Genomic DNA, 17,090 nt, shown 5'->3' on the forward strand with positions numbered 1-17,090 from the left:
CAACAGCCTGCAAACTCAGTTCGCGGTCTCCTCCCCCAGGGCTGGAGGCTGGGCCTACAGACAGCAGCTCCCGGCCCCTGGCTACACCCGATCCCATCCCCGACCCCCGCGTGCCTACCTGGGCCCGAGGGTCCCCATCTTGGGCAGCCTGGGCGAGGGGCGGCCCCTCGGCGGCTCGGGCGGCAGGCCGCGGGGCGGGGCGGGGCGGCACGGCCGCGGCGGGCTCTGCGGAGCTGCCTGTTCCGCGACACCCCCGCCGCTGATGGATGCCGACTGCAGCGGCGGCGGCTCGGCGTGCGCCGGGGGCTGGGCACCGTGCCCACAGCCCCGGGCCTGGCGCCCGACGCGCGCCCGCCCCCGCCCCGCTGGCCCCCACGCCCAGCCCAGGGGCGGCCGCTCGCGCCTGCTTCCTCGCTCGCGGCTCGCGGCTCGCGGCGGCCCTGCCCCTGCCTCCGCCTCCTCGCTGCCTGGCTCCCTCTTCCCCTCCCTCTCTCCCGCCCCCGGGCCACCTCCTCCCAGGCCTGGCCACTGCGGGACTGGGCAGCAGGAGGCAACTCTTGCACCTCTCTGCCCCGACCCTAGCCCTGGTTACTGCGGCCAACCCCTGGGGCTCAGCAGCGCTGAGGAGGGGGAGGGAGGGAGGATCCCTGACTCAGAGGGGGTGACTCAGCCTCAGGGGGCCGCCCATCCCCCCAGGCCGACCCCCTCACCTCCCCTGCAGCACAGCGTGTGGCAGGAGCTGTGGGGACTTGGCGGCGTGGCTCCCCATTGGGAAGGAGCTATTGCAACCGTTCTCCGGTCTCCCTGGAAGCCTCCTGCCTCCCAGAGTCTCTGGAGGCTGTGCGTCTGTGCATTGGTCCCTACGTGCACTGTGAGGTGACCATGAGGGAGACAGTGAGTCCAGGGATCTGTGAGGGACTGTGTAGCAGATGCGCCTGCTCCCCAGGCTCCAGGAAGGTGGGGGTGGCCAAGAGGCCGCTGGCAGAGGTCATAGCTCAGAACCAAGTCAAGCAGGGGTCTTCCTCCCCCGCAGCACGGTTCCACCTCCAAGCTGGGACCAGCACACCTCACTCAGACCACAGGCAGGGACCGCCAAGTGCAGAGGGCTCTGGAAGGCGGAAGGCCAGTGCTTCAGTCCAGTTCTGCCACTGGCAAGCTGCTCCCTGGTTCTGGGTCTCGGTTTGCAAACAATGAAACAAAGGGCTGGATGTAGGGCTCCAGGGCTCAGGTCATGAGAGGCCTGGAGAAGGCGGGTCACCCCCAGGATGGCCAAAGACCTATGTCCATGATTGGACACTGGCTGCCCACATGACTCCTGGCCTCTGCCCCTCCCCCCACAGAACGCACATTTATTCTTTTGCTCTTCAAACCACCTCCCAGCACCCCTTAGAGAACTGTGCCCCTTTGTCCCATTCCCAAAGCGAGCCTTCCACTCCTATACCAGGTGTCCCAAGACACAACTTCCAGTACCTTCTCTCTCCCTGCTGCCCACTGGGCCCAGGAGTGGGTGGAGAGCAGACACAGGGAAGCAGCCAACTCCTCCTAGCCTAGAGGACACTCCATCCCTGCAGACCAGAGAGGGCGAGCCCGACATGTCGGCCCAGGGCAACCCAGGGTCCTGCCTAGCAGATTTCCTGGCAGATCCCCACCACGGCCCTACCCCCATCTCCCAACTTCAGTTCTTCCCAGGAACTCCCCAGGAGCCCCAGCCGGCCCTCAGGGGTGTGGCCTCAGGCGAGCCACTCTGCCATCCAGGGTGCTGTTTGAGTGCAGCTCAAAGGAATGAGCGGACGAATCTGACACTTGGGAGTTCCCTCGGCAGATGACTCCAGTGCTTCCGGTGAGATGCCTGCCTGCCTCCTTCAAGTATTTTGCTCCAAACAGATCCTCAGCCTTCTCTGCTCACACGGCCACCCGTCCATGGGCTCCTGTGGGAAGGCTCGGGAGGGCGGGGCTGTGCAGCCAAATCCTCCCCAGGGCCTCCTAGTTCAACTCCCCTTCCCTGGGTCCCCTCCCCCGGGCCCTTCCCCCCAGGCAGGGCCCTCCCCACTCCTCGGGGCAGAGCCACTTTCCCACCCTCCCTAGGCAGATGGAGCCTCTTACTTTCCCAGGAGAATCCAGGCTGCGCTCCAAGCCCAAGGCAGGATGTTCCCAGACATCACTCTGCAGCTACACCCAAAGGGCCCATTTCACTTCAGCTCAGTGGGTCCATACCGAAAACCGGGCTTCTCCTGCTATGTTCATTATTTCTGATGCTGTTATTATTATTGGCAAACTTCTCTATTAGCACTTTTGAGTGTGTACGGCACTTTCATTGTCACATATCCCCCATTAAATCCAGAGGCAGGCTGAGGCCCAGAGTGGGAGCGACTTGTCCAAGGTCAGCTTGCTCAGTGGCACACACACTTCCCACTCTACCTGACAGCGACCAAGGAATCAGGCAGGGACGAGGCCCCCACAGGCATCCGTTGACATGGTTACCTGGCCGCTCGCATCACCTAGGCAGGGAAATTGAGGCCCTGGGACCAGACTCAACCCAGGACTAAGTCTCCTGAAAGCCCCCAGGCAGAAGTGCCAGGGCCAGGGGAGACCAGCCCAGGAAGCGGGCTCTGCGGCTCCCTCAGCTGTGAGTTCTGCTCCCAGCCCTGGCTCTGTCCCTCCATGTCCTCTCTCACCTGTCAGATGGGAGCATCTCTCCCCTCCCCTCCCCTCCCCTCTCCTCCTCTGGCCCTGGGCCGGGTTGGGGGGGGGGTCGGGGGTCATCAAGTGCTGGCAGAAGAGAAATGGCAGGGCTCCGCCTCCCTCTCCGTTCTGCCTAGGAGGCAGGAGAAATTCTTTTCTTTTTAAATGTTAACTGGAGCAAAGCTGAAGGTGCAGGAGTCCAGGAGAGAGGAAAGCTGGGAGGATGATCTGCTCTACTGGCTGCCGGGGCAAAGCAGGCAGCGTCCCCCCCACCCCACACACACTCCAGGCCGCTCAGGGGTGGGCAGGGACTCGGCTCCTCCCCCCACTCTGCTCTTTCAAAGGAGGGAGCCAAGACCCTCAGCAAAGCAGCCACTTAGCGACGTGGCCCACGGGGAGTCGGGAGCTGGACGTGGCCTCAGAACTCCAGCCGCCAGGGGCTCCTTGATCCTGGCTGGACAGGGTGGGCGAGGAGCGCTCCCGGCCAGCGCTGAATCGCTCTTCCAGCAAGCAGGGCCGTTCCCACTGAGCCAAGCCCTGGGGAAGGCGCGAGGACCGGGACAGTGTCTGCCCTTGAATTCACAATCAGTCCAGCGGGGGGGATCGGCCCAGAAACCAGCACATCAGAAGCTTCCAGAAGACGAATCACCACCACCTTCCGAGCACTTCCTCTGTGCCCAGCACTAGACACACGGCCGTTTGTTCAATCTGTAAAACAATTCCCTGGCGCTGCAATTAGGAACCCCTTTTACGGTGGGAGAAACTGAGGCTCGGCGTGGATGATGACTTTGCAGAGTTCACCGGGCTAATAAATGGCAGGGCCAGGACGTGAAGGCCACAAGCCACACGTGGCTATTAGGCACTTAGAATGTGGCTTGCACAAATTGATACGTGCTAAATGTAAACTACACACCAGAGTGTGAAGATGTAGTACTGAAAGAAAGAGAATGTAACCTATCTCGGAGGGGCCATCGATGTGGCGCAGCGGGTTAACGCCCTGGCCTGAAGCGCCGGCATCCCATATGGGCACCAGTTCGAGACCCGGCTGCTCCACTTCCTGTCCAGCTCTCTGCCATGGCCCAGGAAAGCAGTAGAAGATGGCCCAAGTCCTTGGGCCCTGCACCCATGTGGAAGACCTGGAAGAAGCTCCTGGCTCCTGGCTTTGGATCGGCACAGCTCCAGCTGTTGTGGCCATCTGGGGAGTGAACCAGTGGATGGAAGACCTCTCTCTCTGTCTCTGCCTCTCTCTGTAACTCTGCCTTTCAAATAAATAAGATAAATCTTTAAAAAAAAAACCTATCTCAGAGATAACGTTTATATCAAAATGATCATACTATGGGAGTGTTGGGTTAAATTACAGGCACCATTAGAATAATTTCATGCTTATTCTCACTTTTTTTTTTTTAATGCAGCCACTGGAAAAGTGAAAGGTACCCATGTGGCTCTCGGTCTGTTTCTTTCAGTCGGGACAAAAGATGCCCTGAGGTCCTCACCCAGGCCCCAGGATCAGAAAAGGCTTCCTGGAGGAGGGGACCGTGGGGCTGGGTCAAAGTCAAAGCTGGGGGAGGAGGGTGTTCCAGGGCAAGAGAACTGCAGGGCATCTGGCTCTGGCCCCGGCGGGCAGCCGGGCCTGGGTGGGCTGAGCGCTGGGCCAGAGGAGGAAGCTGCCAGGGCCAAGCTTTCCAGAGCAGAGCGACGACGAGCAGGCCTGGGAGGTCTGCCCAGCGAGGCCGATCCGCCGGTCACTGGCACTCCCGGGAAGGCACTGCAGGGTGGCTGCGTCTGGGTGGACAGGGCAGTGCCCAGCCGGCAGAGAGTTTCCTTCTCCTCACTGCCCCTCCCCTCCTGGGAACACCCTCCAACATCACAGTCCCCAGAGATCTCACCCACCCCTGGGACCCCCAGCTCAGGGCACCCAGCACCTTGCAAACCTGGTACAGTGTCGCTGAGGGCCCCAAGGGCAATGGTTACCTCTGGGAAGTGGACTGGGGTGGGGTCGGTGGCATTCATTAGTGCGGGAGCTCCAGGACCTTGGGCAAGGCCTTACCCGCTCTGAGCCTCTGTGCAATGGGTCGGTATCAGCACCACCTCTCAGGGCTGCTAGGAGCATGGTGACTAGCTCGCTCCGTGCTCTCTCCTCTGCCTCAGGGGAGCCTGCACGGGGGCATGCCTGCGGTTCCTCCAGTCTCCCCAAGCACCCCCCTCCTCAAGGTTGCCTCCCCTCCTGAAGCCCCCCCCACACACCCACTCAGGCTCTTCCTCGTCTCTACATCTGAATCTGGGGCTCAGTTCTCATGAGGCTCTGCGCCTTCTCCAACAAGGCTGCTTTCAAAGACAGGAACCTTGCCTCTGCTCCCCCAACCCCACTCCTCGGTACCCCCAGCCGGGCTTCTGCGCAGGACTGGGCACTCCGCAGCCCTGGGCAGTTGACTTCCAGCCTTGGCCCGAGCAATGCTGGGCTCCACCTGTCATCAGAGCAGCCGGCCCCGCCCTGCTTCCTAATGGAAGCACCTTGGTGGCTCCCGTTCCCTGATGAAGAAGCGCAGAGGCCTCAGCCTGCCTCTCCAAACCTCGCGACACCACCCCCCCACCCCCCCACCCCCCCCCCCGGTCTCACGTGGCTCTTCAGCCTCCTCCTTAGACAGCACATGACTCACTCGGTCAAATTGACAGGTTCCGGCCACCAGGGCACAGCGCCTCTGCCCAGCCCTGCTGCTTCTGCCGCGCCGTCTCCCTCGCCTCAGAGACCCTCTCATTGCTCCAGGCATCCTCCAGGAAGCCCTTCCTCAGCCCCTCCTCTTCACCACTACCCCTCTGGCTATAAATAACCTCTCAGCCTCTCCCCCTCCGTGGGGCTCCTAGCTGCAGCCTGTGAGTTTAGGCCAAGGGCTATTTTCTCACCCCTCACCCCAGAGGGTCCAACTCAGGGTGCTGAGGACATGGTGTGTGTCCCCCAGGCCGTCCTGTCAGACCCAGAGTAGCAGTGGGGTGCGCCCAGGATGCCGGGACACTCTGTGGGTCCAGTGCTGTGACCCAAACTCTAGGAAATCGGTCCTCCCCTGGGAGGTCTGGGAGCTACACTCTCGGGGCCTGAACATGAAAAACCCGGCCACCTCCCTACTGGATACAGATGTCCACGCAGCCTGCCAGATCAGGTGTCTGGAGTGTCAGCTGAGGTTTGCATCACCACAACATCACGGCTCTGCCGCAGTCAGAGGGGATCTTGGCGAACACCAGACAGAGCCTGGGAGCCGGGAGAGGCAGCGGGAGAAACGCCGGGTGTCTGTGGTGCTGGCTGTCAGAAGAGGCTGCAGCATCACCCTCAATCAGCATCACCCTCGCACAGAGCACTCGTGTCCCCATAGCGTGCTGTCACTGTCACTGTGCCCAGCAATTTGTCTACAGTTTCACGTTTAAATCTCGACAAAATCGAGGCGGACGTATAATTTTGGCCTTAACAGGGATGAACCTGAAGTGAGGTCCTCAGTCCAAGGTCACGCTGCAGTGAGTAGCGGAGCCAAGATTCCAGCCCGGGCACGCCGGCTCCAGAGCCCGCGCTTGTGGCATCGTTAATCCTGCACACATTTGGCTGAGCACGAATGCACTGTGGAGATGCTGACACGTTTAGCTCTTGTTGTGGGGGGGGAACTACACAGGTATAAACCTGGTTTCTAAAGTTTATTTATTTATTTATTTGAAAGGCAGAATGAGAGAGAGAGAGAGAGAGAGACCTTCCATCAGCTGGTTTACTCCCCAGATGCCTGCCATAGGCAGGACTGGGTCAGGCCAAAGCCCAGGGCCAGGAAACTCCATATGAGTCTCCCATGTGGGGGGCAGGGACCCAGGTGCCCGAGCCATCACCTGCTGTGTCTCAAGCACACCAGCAGGAAGCTGGCTCAGAAGTGGAGGCGGGACCCTGTCCCAGGCCCTCCAGTGGGCACCCCAAGGGGCAGTTTAATACACTGCACCACAACGCCCACCCCAGTGATGTGGCAACGTCAGAACTGCGCATTTTTTTGTATTTATATTATAACTTCAGTGTAGAGGTTTATTTTTTAAAAAGGGGACCAGCCCCGCAGAATAGATGCTGAGGTTTTCAGGGTGAACATATTCTTAGCATGAGCGTCCGAAGCTAGAGAGCTATTTCTCTTCTTTTTCAGCTGTCTTCCCATTCTGAACAGGGATAGTCTGGAGGCCTCACAAACCCCCAAGGCAGGCCCAGCGGAATTTCACCCGCTGTCCACAGCTCAGATCAGCAACGGTCGCCTGTGCTCCCATGCCTGGCCCCGGTGCCACCCAGCCAACGTCCTGCCAGCAGCAGGCACCGCCCTACAGTCTCTGCACCCTCCACTCGCTCATCCATCTGCAGGAAGCAGACGGCTGGGCCAGTCACCGCATCACCAGTTAATCCCCGACTTCACAGAGCAGCCAGGCAGCGACATCTGAATGCTGCCGTCTCCTCGCGCGGGGCCAGGCTGGGCAGAGAAGCCGTCCGTCTGTGTAAACTCAGCCTTCTGCTTGGGCGGCTCCTGCTGGACCCCCCCGCGCCAACTGGGCCCTCGGTGGCTTCTATCTGGCTGCCCAAAATAACTGTTGGCTTCAGTGGTTCCCTGGGCATGAATCGGGCCCTCGTGGGAGCTTACAAGCAGCTTGCAGACAGGAGATGGACGTCACGCGTCTCTGTCCTCAGGACACCGGTGGAAAGGTCCCTGGGGTTTATGGAGCTCGTCTGTGTACATGGAGGGACCTGGGATAGGAAGCAGGAGCCTACTGTCGAAAACACAGTCATATCCCCGACAGCTTGCGGCAAAAGTCAGACAGTACTGACATCAGCCACTGCCGTGAGTGACAGAGGGATCACAGGTCGTAAGAAGTGGTAAAGTGTTGGGCAGTTTAGAGGAGAAAGAGCCTACACAGGGGAGTGGGCTTTGGGGACAAGGGAGCATTAGGGCTGAGCGTGAAGGACAGAGTGGAAGCAGAATCTAGACGGAGGAGACGGCATGAAACAAGGCACAGGCTGGGGAGAACCGGGCAGGCCGGTAGGAGACAGGAGACCGGCTGGAAATGGCCTGGACGGGGAGATGCCAGGGCTGTGGCTGAGGCCTCAAGGCAGACGGTGGGTGCCAAAGGAGAGCCTTGACTGGCATGGGAGTGGTTTCCTCCCTGTGTAGCAGACGGGTAACTATCTACATTTAAATGGAAGAGAACGGAATACAATGCAGCACTCACAGCCACATGTGGTTGGCGGTTACCCCACAGGACAGCCTGCAGAACTTTCCTCACTGCAGAGGGCTCCAGCGGACAGCAGAGCCGGCCCCGAGGAGCCGGGCTGCAGGAGGACTGCCCTGTCCCTGATGGGGGGTAGGCAGCTGGGCGGGAGGGCAGCCGTGGTCTGCAGCCAGGGCAGGGCACTGCAATCATCTGGGTGAGATCAAGAACAGCTTCTCCTCCCCGCCCTCATCTCGCCCTAGCAGTAAACAGACCGGCGGCCCTCAAAGTGTGGTCCCTGGGCAGCAGCAAACCTTCCGCCCCCCCCCCCGCCCCAGACCCCCGGCATCAGAAGCGGTGGGGGCTGCAGCGGCATTGCCAGCCCTGCTGTGACCCTGACCTAAGCCCAGGCTGGAGACCTGCCAGAGCAGCTGTTCACTAGGGGTGCTGAACGTCCTTGTGCCTCAGTTTCCCCGAAGTAATCCCCTGTGGCTATTACAGGGGTTACACACAGCACTACCTGGACACAGCTTAGAAGAGTACCTGACTTGCAGTGCGTGTTCAGCGAATGTTACTGTCACTTCTGATCCTCGTGTGTCAGGTCACTGAAATGCGAGTGGCACTTTAACTGCTCCCTGTACAACGGGCCGGCCTCGGTCTTTTACCACTGTCTATGCCCTCCGCTGCCCGCTCTCTCCAGCCACCCGGTCCGTCTCTTGTTCTCAGAAGCGCTCCTGTGTGGAAGGCCTGGCACAAAGGTGGGTCTCAGTATCGTGAGTGCCCCCCAAAGGACTGAGTCAGGAGGCGCCCGGGAGCGGGAAGGTCTGGAGGCTGGTACGCTGCAGCCCCCTGCCTCGGGAGGCCCCAGCCTGCTCGGCTGGATGCATAGGAGCCTGCAGGGCACGGGAAGTGGCTCCGTGGCCCTGCAGCAGCTGTGTTCTGACTCGGGACCCAGCCAGGGGAGGGTGGCGTCCTGAGTGGGCGAGGACCCCGGCAGCCTGGATTCTGACTTTGGCCGTGAGATCTTGGACAGCTGTTTTCCTCTCTGGATCCAATCTCCTTACCTGTAACGTGAGCAACTTGGGCTAGAGTCTTCCTCAACCTTTTATGGGTCATGATTTCCCTGGAAAATGCAATGAAAACTGCAAAGCTACTCCCAGGAAAATTCTCGTGGGCATGTGTGCACACACATGCACTCTCATTATAATTCCAGGAAGTCTGCACACGGACCACCCCCTGGGTGCTGGGTAAGAAACCTTGGGCGAGAGGGTCTCTAAGCGTCCATTAAAAATCAGCTGCATTTTTGTACATTCTGTATCTTGAATCTAACTTAAAGGAAGCTTATGCAAAAGATATCACCAAAAAAAAAAAAAAAAAAGAATGGATTTGAAATGAGCTTTGGCAGGATACAGTTGTTGACTGGCAGAATGTTACATTCTCTCCCAGAGTCTGCCCCCACCTGTTCCGATGCCTCCCAAGGCTCCTCCCTCTCCTGCTGTCTCTCCCCCATTCAGAAGGGAGTGAGTGCAGAATCTCCAGACACCCCTGCTGCCACTGGCTGGCTCCGCCACTTCCCAAAGAGTAGACGCTTGTCCCAAGCTATGAGAGGATAGGAACGGAGTCTGTCTTATCTCTTGTTCCCCCACCCCGAATCCCTGGCTCAGAGGTCAACCAGCGAAGGTGTCTGTGATGACAGCCTCACCCCCAATACACACACGGACACACATGCATGTGTACATGTACATGTATGTGTGCGCATGCATATTACATGTTCACACATACCCGTATGTCCTCCCACACATAACCACAGCAAGGGACTGCACCTCTGGACACCTGGCAGTGTGGTCACTTGGAACAGGACAAAGTTATTTTTAGAGACCAAGTGACAGGACGCTGGTGAGAGCCGCCGACAGCCCTGATGAATCACCACCCACACATGAATGGGCCAGTCCGTGAGCGTGGTCAGGGAGGCCGCGCCAGCCTCCAGAGTGGATGTCTTGGGGTGGTGACACGGGTCGCACCAGGCTGAGCTCAGGATCACACCAGGGGCAGCACTGCTGGCCTGAGCAGACCGATACAGTCAGGCCAGCATGGCCGCACAGCCCGCCCCCGCCCCACCAGGCCCCCCGGGGGACTCTGACAAAGCCCCCAGGCAACTGGTGCCTCTCCCCTTGCCCCATGCACGCAAGCCAGCCTCCCGCCCACCACGGCCAGGCTGTCTTGTCATTAAGGCAGGGAGCCCGCAGTGTGCTGGACAGACGCAGACAGGCACTGCAGCTCCCACCTGGCTCTTTGGGAGGGTAACTTGAAAAAGCGCAAAGTGCATCTTTTTTTTTTTTTTTTTTTTTTTGACAGGCAGAGTTAGACAGTGAAAGAGCGAGAGAGAGAGACAGAGAGAAAGGTCTTCCTTCCGTTGGTTCACCCCCCAAGTGGCCGCTACGGCCGGCACGCTGCGCTGATCTGAAGGCAGGAGCCAGGTGCTTCTCCTGGTCTCCCATGCGGGTGCAGGGCCCAAGGACTTGGGCCATCCTCCACTGCACTCCCGGGCCACAGCAGAGAGCTGGCCTGGAAGAGGAGCAACCAGAACAGAATCCGGCGCCCGGATCAGGACTAGAACCCGGGGCGCCGGCGCCGCAGGTGGAGGATTAGCCTAGTGAGCCGAGGCGCTGGCCGACGCACAGTGCATCTTAAAGAGTGTACACATCATGGCCCAGAAGCCCCTCTTCTGGAAGTGGACCCTCAGGGAACAGCACACACAAGAACGTGGCTGGAACACTCGTCGGAGCATGTGCGCAAGAGGGAAGTGCTCTGTTCTTTCTCTATTTGCCTTTCACATAAATAATTTTCTTTAAAAAAAATGAGACAGGCATTTAGTTCCGTGTTTAAGACACTGCTCGGGATGCCCTCGTCCCACCCTGGAGGGTCTGGATTCGAGTCTGACCCCTTCTTCCCTCTTCCCATCCGGCTTCCTGCTCGTGTGCACCCTGAAAGGCAGGCAGCAAGTGCTGGCTCGAGCACGTGAGTCCCTGCCGCCCGCTCGGGAGACCTGGAGGGAGCTGCAGGCTTCTGGCTTCGGCCTGGGCCAGCCTCGGCCACTGCAGGCATCTGGAAAGTAGAAGAGCTTCCAGTAGGTGAAAATGAATCAATAAACACTAAAAAAAGAATGAAGTAGAAAACTAGAATTTATACATGTGTGCAGTTACTAAGGAAATTAATAGTGGCTACATTATACAACAGGGATACAGACACAGGCTGGAAGGGTGTGCAGTGATTACAAATAACATTGCCAATCTACACGCTGCTCGACACAATGCCAAGCAACAGAGTAAGCGTGGAGCAGCATGCAACAGGCATTCCGATTCTATAAGGCACATGTGTACGTACACGCAAAGAAAAAGAAAATACGTTTTCAGTGTTACCAGAGGCTGCTTTATAAACATGGACTCACTTCTTTTGTGCCAATTTGGGTTTGGCTTTGTTTTGTTGCTTGTTTTCTGGTGTGGGTGTGTGTGTATGTGTGTATATATGTGTGTCAACATGTTATCATTATACAAGAAAACAATAGAGGGCCAATCCCCTCAACCCCCACGCACAACTTCCAGCCTGAACCATTCCAAGTCCTTCCTGGAATCACCCCCGGGCTGCCTCTTTGGCTTTGAACTTTGCTGCCCTTCTCGGGGGCCTCCGGAGGCCAGTCAGTCAACTCCCACAGTGAGGACCCAGACCTCCACAGGCAGGTCCCCTCCAGGGCTCCCGGTCAGGACTTGAACCCATGCAGAGAAAAATCCAATGCCCTCGCTTTATAGTAAGAGAAAATTAGTTATTATGCTACAGATCAGAGTGGTAGTGGGGATTCGCATTTATACTCCTTCTTCTTTTTTATGGAGCACATCCTTATGTACATTTCACTGAACCCACACAGTGGTTTGTGCCCATTGCACAGATGAGGAAACCAAGGCCCCACAACTGCAGCAGTACAATGCTTGCCAAAGGGCACACAGTGAGTCAGAACTTAGTCGTACAAGGAGTTAGAAGAAATGGACAGGTTATCCCGAGCTCATGGTCTAGGGAAGGGGCTGTGCTCCACAAACCCTTCCTCCTGCCCTTTTCTCTCTTCCCCGCTGAGCTCAGAGTTGCTGCACCACCATCTGCTGGGGACCCTGCATCTCCACACCAGCCCGTGGCGCTCTCCCAGCTCTGGCAGTGGGTCCCTGCCGCCCCTCAGTCTCCTAGCAACGAGGCATCTGCTTCTCTCTCCACCTCTGGGCTCTGCTGGCCCAGGCCTATCTCAATGGCTCCTGTCATGGGGGCCGTGGCACCCAAGTGTGTCAGGGAGACAGGAGGAAAGAAGACAGGCACGCTCCCTGCTCTGCATCGGGGGCACTGGCCTCAGCTGCACTGGACTCTTCTGCGGTTTCTATCTGCTGATAGACACACACACACACACACAAAAGCCCAATCCTAGGGCCCGAATTCTAACCAATCCTAATCTAGTTCTGTATTTTTGAAATATGTGAATATGTGAATTCTTCCTATTAGAATGTTAACTCAAAATAGCAATAATAAAAGTAGAAGCAACAAAGCAGAAACTTCGTCTGTAGTCAATGCTCACAACCACTGCTGAGCAGACGCCAGTGTCCCATCTCACAGATGAGCAGAGACCTAACTTGCCTAGAGACATTTAGCGAATGACAGCGCAGGGAGGTAAACAGTGCGGCTGACACCGAAGTGTATGCTCTGACCACACGGCCTCTTTTTTTTTTTTTTAAAGATTTATTTATTTACTTGAAAGGCAGAGTTACAGAGAGGCAGAGGCAGAGGGGGAGAGAGAGAAAGAAAGCCTTCCATCTGCTGGTTCACTCCCCACATGACCACAATGGCCGGAGCGGCCCTGATCCAAAGCCAGGAGCCAGGAGCCAGGAGCCTCTTCCAGGTTTCCCACACAGGTGCAGGGGCCCAAGGACTTGCGCCATCTTCTACTGCTTTCCCAGATCATGGCAGAGAGCTGGATCGGAAGTGCAGCAGCTGGGACTCAAACCGATGCCCATACGGGATGCCGGCACTGCAGGTGGCAGCTTGACCTGCTAAGTCACAGTGCCTGTCCCCACACCCCCTCTTTATTTATTTATTTATTTATTTATTTTTTGACAGGCAGAGTGGACAGTGAGAGAGAGAGAGAGAGACAGAGAGAAAGGTCTTCCTTTGCCGTTGGTTCACCCTCCAATGGCCGCCGCGGCTGGCGCATCGCGCTGATCTGAAGGCAGGAGCCAGGTGCTTCTCCTGGTCTCCCATGGGGTGCAGGGCCCAAGCACCTGGGCCATCCTCCACTGCACTCCCTGGACACAGCAGAGAGCTGGCCTGGAAGAGGGGCAACCGGGACAGAATCCGGCACCCCGACCTGGACTAGAACCCGGTGTGCCGGCGCCGCAAGGTGGAGGATTAGCCTAGTGAGCCACAGCACCGACCCACACCCCCCTCTTACAAACCACCTGGGAGGCCCGGAGAAGGCAAACACCTGATTATTCGCTGACTGCCTGCTCGGTGTGACGCCCCCAGCGGTGAATGAGGGAGTTTAAGCATCCATGCTGTTGGATGGGTGGCTGAGACCACATGAAGATTCTTCGAAAAGTTCGTGGAAAGTGGAACAGAAGGGCTCACTGAGCCTGGTGCAAAAGAAGGCTGAGCTGCTCACAGAGCCCTCCCATCACACACGCCCTCCACTGACTCTCCGAAGAGCCCTTGCAGGCCGCTGATCGCTAAAACCGGGCAGTGAGCTCGTGGGAGCCTGTCATTCTATTCGCTCCACTTCCCTGTGTGTCTGAAATTTCCCACGACAAAAAAAGTTAAAGACAAAGGGATGGCGGAGAGACGGCTGATGAGCACGTCCGTTCTGACTCTGGTTTGAGCTCCAGCATCTGCAAAAGGCCCCCGACTTGGGCACAGTTGGCTCTGCCAGCCTTTAGGGTCAGGGAGGGCCAGCCTCTGTGTCGTGGCCGGGAGAGCGGCAAGCCAGGGGTCCCCCAGCCTGGCCGTCTGGGCTCTCTGCCTCCCCACCCAGGCCCTCTGGGGAGTCCAGTGTCCCGGCCCGCACGGAGCCAACCGTCCTGGGCTGGCTCTCTGTGGCTGCACCAGCCAGTCAGCCCAGGAGCTAGAACAAGATCGTGCCAGCCACTGGCAGAGAGGCAGCTATAAATCCAGGGAACTATGATTAGAAAGCAAATTACAGGCCTCCCTCGGTAGGTTTCCAACTCACAAAAACTTCCAGGCCGTCAAAGGGCTCAGAGTTTCCAGAGAGCGGGAGAAGAAAAATGTGATGGGGCGAGCAGTGGGAGCTGCGCCACCGGCAGGGAACGTCAGACAGGCGGGAGGGGCGGCCACCAGGGGGCAGCACGCCGCCAGGTGAACGGCGGCCTGCGCGCAGCGGGGCGCTCCGACACGTCCTGGCCGTGAGACTCCCAGCAAAGCATGAGCCTCTGCGAGCCTCCATTTTTCTCAGCTTCTAATTGGGAATTATTCCATCTACCACACAGAGTGGATGTAGGGATTGAGCGAGGCAGTTCGAGGGTTCTTTAAAAAATTCCTGGAAAATGTCTATTATGAAAAAGTCATACATGGACTTCAAAAATTTTTGCACCACAAAAATTTATCCTTTAATTCAATTTTTCACAGGTTTTCTGAAGCAGCTCACAGATGGCAAGTGTGTTACCCATTTCCTGGCACAGAATAAGCACACAATAAATAATAGTGGTTTTTTTTTTAAGTGCTAATGTGGGATGAGTGTTTGTCACAGCAGTTAAGACACTGCCTGGGGGCCAGCGCTGTGGAGTAGGGGTTAAAGCCCCCACCTGTGGTGCCAGCATCCTCTATGGGCATTGGTTTGAGTCCCAGCTGCTCCATTTCTATTCCAGCTCTCTGCTATGGCCTGGGAAAGCAGTAAAAGGTGGCCTAAATTCTTGGGCCCCTGCATCCTCGTGAGAGACCGGGATTGAAGAACCTCCTGGCTCCTGGCTTCAGACTGGCCCAGTTCTGGCCATTTGTGGCCTTCTGGGGAGTGAACCAGCAGACGGAAGACCTCTCTCTGTGTTTCTCCCTCTCTCTGTCTGTGACTCTACCTCTCAAATAAATATATAAATCTTAAAAAAAGAAAAAAAAAAAAAAAAGACGTTGCCTGAACACCCACATCTATATGCGGGTGCCTGGGTTTGAGTCCCAGCCCTGGTTCGGATGCAGCCTTCTGCTCACGGGCACCTTTGGAGGCAGTGGGTGATGGGCCAAGTCCTTGAGTCTCTGCCACCCACATGGGAGACCTGGATTGAATTCCAGACTCCTGGCTTCCGCTTGGCCCACACCCAGCTGTTGGGGGAGTGAAATAGCAGATGGAATAACTCTCTCTCTTTGCCTTCCAAATAAATGAAAACAAACAAACACACAAAGAAGCTTAAAAAGAAAAAGTGCTAACCATATAGTGCCACAATTCCACTGCTGGGTAAACCACCCAGAGCTGAGAGCAGGGTGTTCACAGCCGCATTATCCACAACAGCCAGGAGAGGGCGCAATAGCGCATCCACCCCCAGGGGAATAGGCGAGCAACACGTGGCAGACACAGACAAGGGAATATTGTTGGGGCTGCGGAAGGAAGGAGATTCTGATGGAGAGCATCACGGAACCGTCTGAGTCTCGGTGTCTTCATCGGTAAAGTGGGCATGACCACAGCACCGGCCTCACGGAGTTCTAAGCGAACTATGCAATGTTGCAAGGCAGGTGCATTGCAAGTGGCAATGCTGGAAAACAAAAGTAGCTGTCATTACTCCGTGTGCTTAGGCCTCAGGCAGGCCCCAGGCCCCCAGACAGAACTCCGCTACTGCTTCTGTCCACCTGCAGTCGTTGGCGCAACGCAGATGCCAGACCCGGCCCCTGGAGAGAACCAGAGGCCTGGCAACCTTGCCATGACCTTGTAGGCAGAGCAGGAAAGGCGTGGCACCGACCCCGTGGTCGTGGACTCCTGTTCTCAACTCCCCGGCTGAGCGGCTCTGCAGATGCTCAGCGGGACGCAGCCTGTGCTGGGATAACAGAAGCAACCAACGTGGCCGACTCAGCCACCCAGCGGCCTGCACCAGGGGCCGAGCCCCGACCCCCGACCCTGCAGCCTTTGCAGACCACCGGGGCCTAGAGACACGTGGGCGCCCAGCTACGTTCACACCATGCACCAGCAGTGACACCTGAATGCAGCCCAGGACCACGGAGCTCCCTGTCCCACTGGAGGGGCCGCTGTCCTCTGCTGTCCCTGTCTCTGCCGCAGCCAGTTTGACAGTCAAATGTCAACAGTCCGCCCCCAATTCCAGCAGGCGGCCTTATGGAAAGAGCGAGACAGATCTGGGTTCAAATCCCAGCCCCACAACTTCCTTTATTTAGTAGAAGACAACGGGGCAGAGGCGGAGAGCTCGGGTTACGGCGTCTCTGCTTCGGTCTTCTCTTCTACAAAGCCTGTCTCACCTGTCACTCAGGCACAGGATGAGACAGACAGGAGCTGGCTCTGCTCTGGAGGAGGCAGCCGCTGAGTGACAGCTGTGGTGCTAGTCTTATTTATTTATTAATTTATTTGAAACACTTACTTATTTATTTGAAATGCAGAGTTACAGAGAGCGAGGGAGAGACAGAGAGACAGAGATCTTCCATCTGCTGGTTCATTCCCCAAATGGCTGCAACAGCCAGGGCTGGGCCAGGCCAAAACCAAGAGCCGGGAGCTTCTTCCTGGGCTCTGGTGTGGGCCACCCTCCACTGCTCTCGCAGGCCATTAGCAGGGTGCTGGATTGGGGGAGCAGCCGGGATTGGGACTGCAGCGTCCCGGGTGGTGACTCTATCTGCCACACCACGGTGCCAGCCCTGGTCATTCGAATCTGTAATGCCACGATCAGGAGATGCGTGACCGTGGTGTTTCAGCAGACGGCAGGAACTTGCCTTGGTCTGAGTTCCAGCTCGCTCAGTTCCCTTCAGGAATCTCTGGGTGTGAAAGCTGACCAGGGCCCCACTGTACAGACAATGGAGTCGAAACCCAGCTCAAGGTCATGGGGCAAATTCACGAGAGCGCTGAGCTATACCCCAGATCTCTTGATTTCCCCCAGCCTTAGTCCCGGGGGCCAGCTAACTGCCCAGTGCCACGTTTGTACGCGGACTTGAGGGGAGGGGACGGTGACCTTTTG

The 17,090-nt window shown here is 57.5% G+C and overlaps 1 protein-coding gene across 29 annotated transcripts in view; it reads right to left on the reverse strand.

Moving 5' to 3' along the window:
• EPB41L1 (erythrocyte membrane protein band 4.1 like 1) overlaps positions 1 to 17,090 on the reverse strand; it is a 127,101-nt gene that overhangs the window by 71,216 nt on the left and 38,795 nt on the right. For 5 of the 29 annotated variants that reach the window (XM_089308050.1, XM_089308048.1, XM_070051893.2 and 2 more), the window contains exon 1: positions 119 to 441. The exons of 7 other annotated variants lie outside the window; for them this stretch is intronic. The gene's annotated coding sequence lies outside the window, so the exon portion shown is untranslated. Of the gene's footprint in view, positions 1 to 118; positions 454 to 710; positions 812 to 5,339; positions 5,448 to 17,090 lie in introns of those variants that run through there. 17 more of the 29 variants (XM_089308040.1, XM_070051892.2, XM_089308041.1 and 14 more) reach the window with 8 other exon arrangements.

This window comes from Oryctolagus cuniculus, chromosome 11 (assembly GCF_051225735.1).
Source record: "Oryctolagus cuniculus isolate XC-2025 breed Fujian yellow rabbit chromosome 11, ASM5122573v1, whole genome shotgun sequence".
Taxonomy (NCBI): Eukaryota; Metazoa; Chordata; class Mammalia; order Lagomorpha; family Leporidae; genus Oryctolagus; species Oryctolagus cuniculus.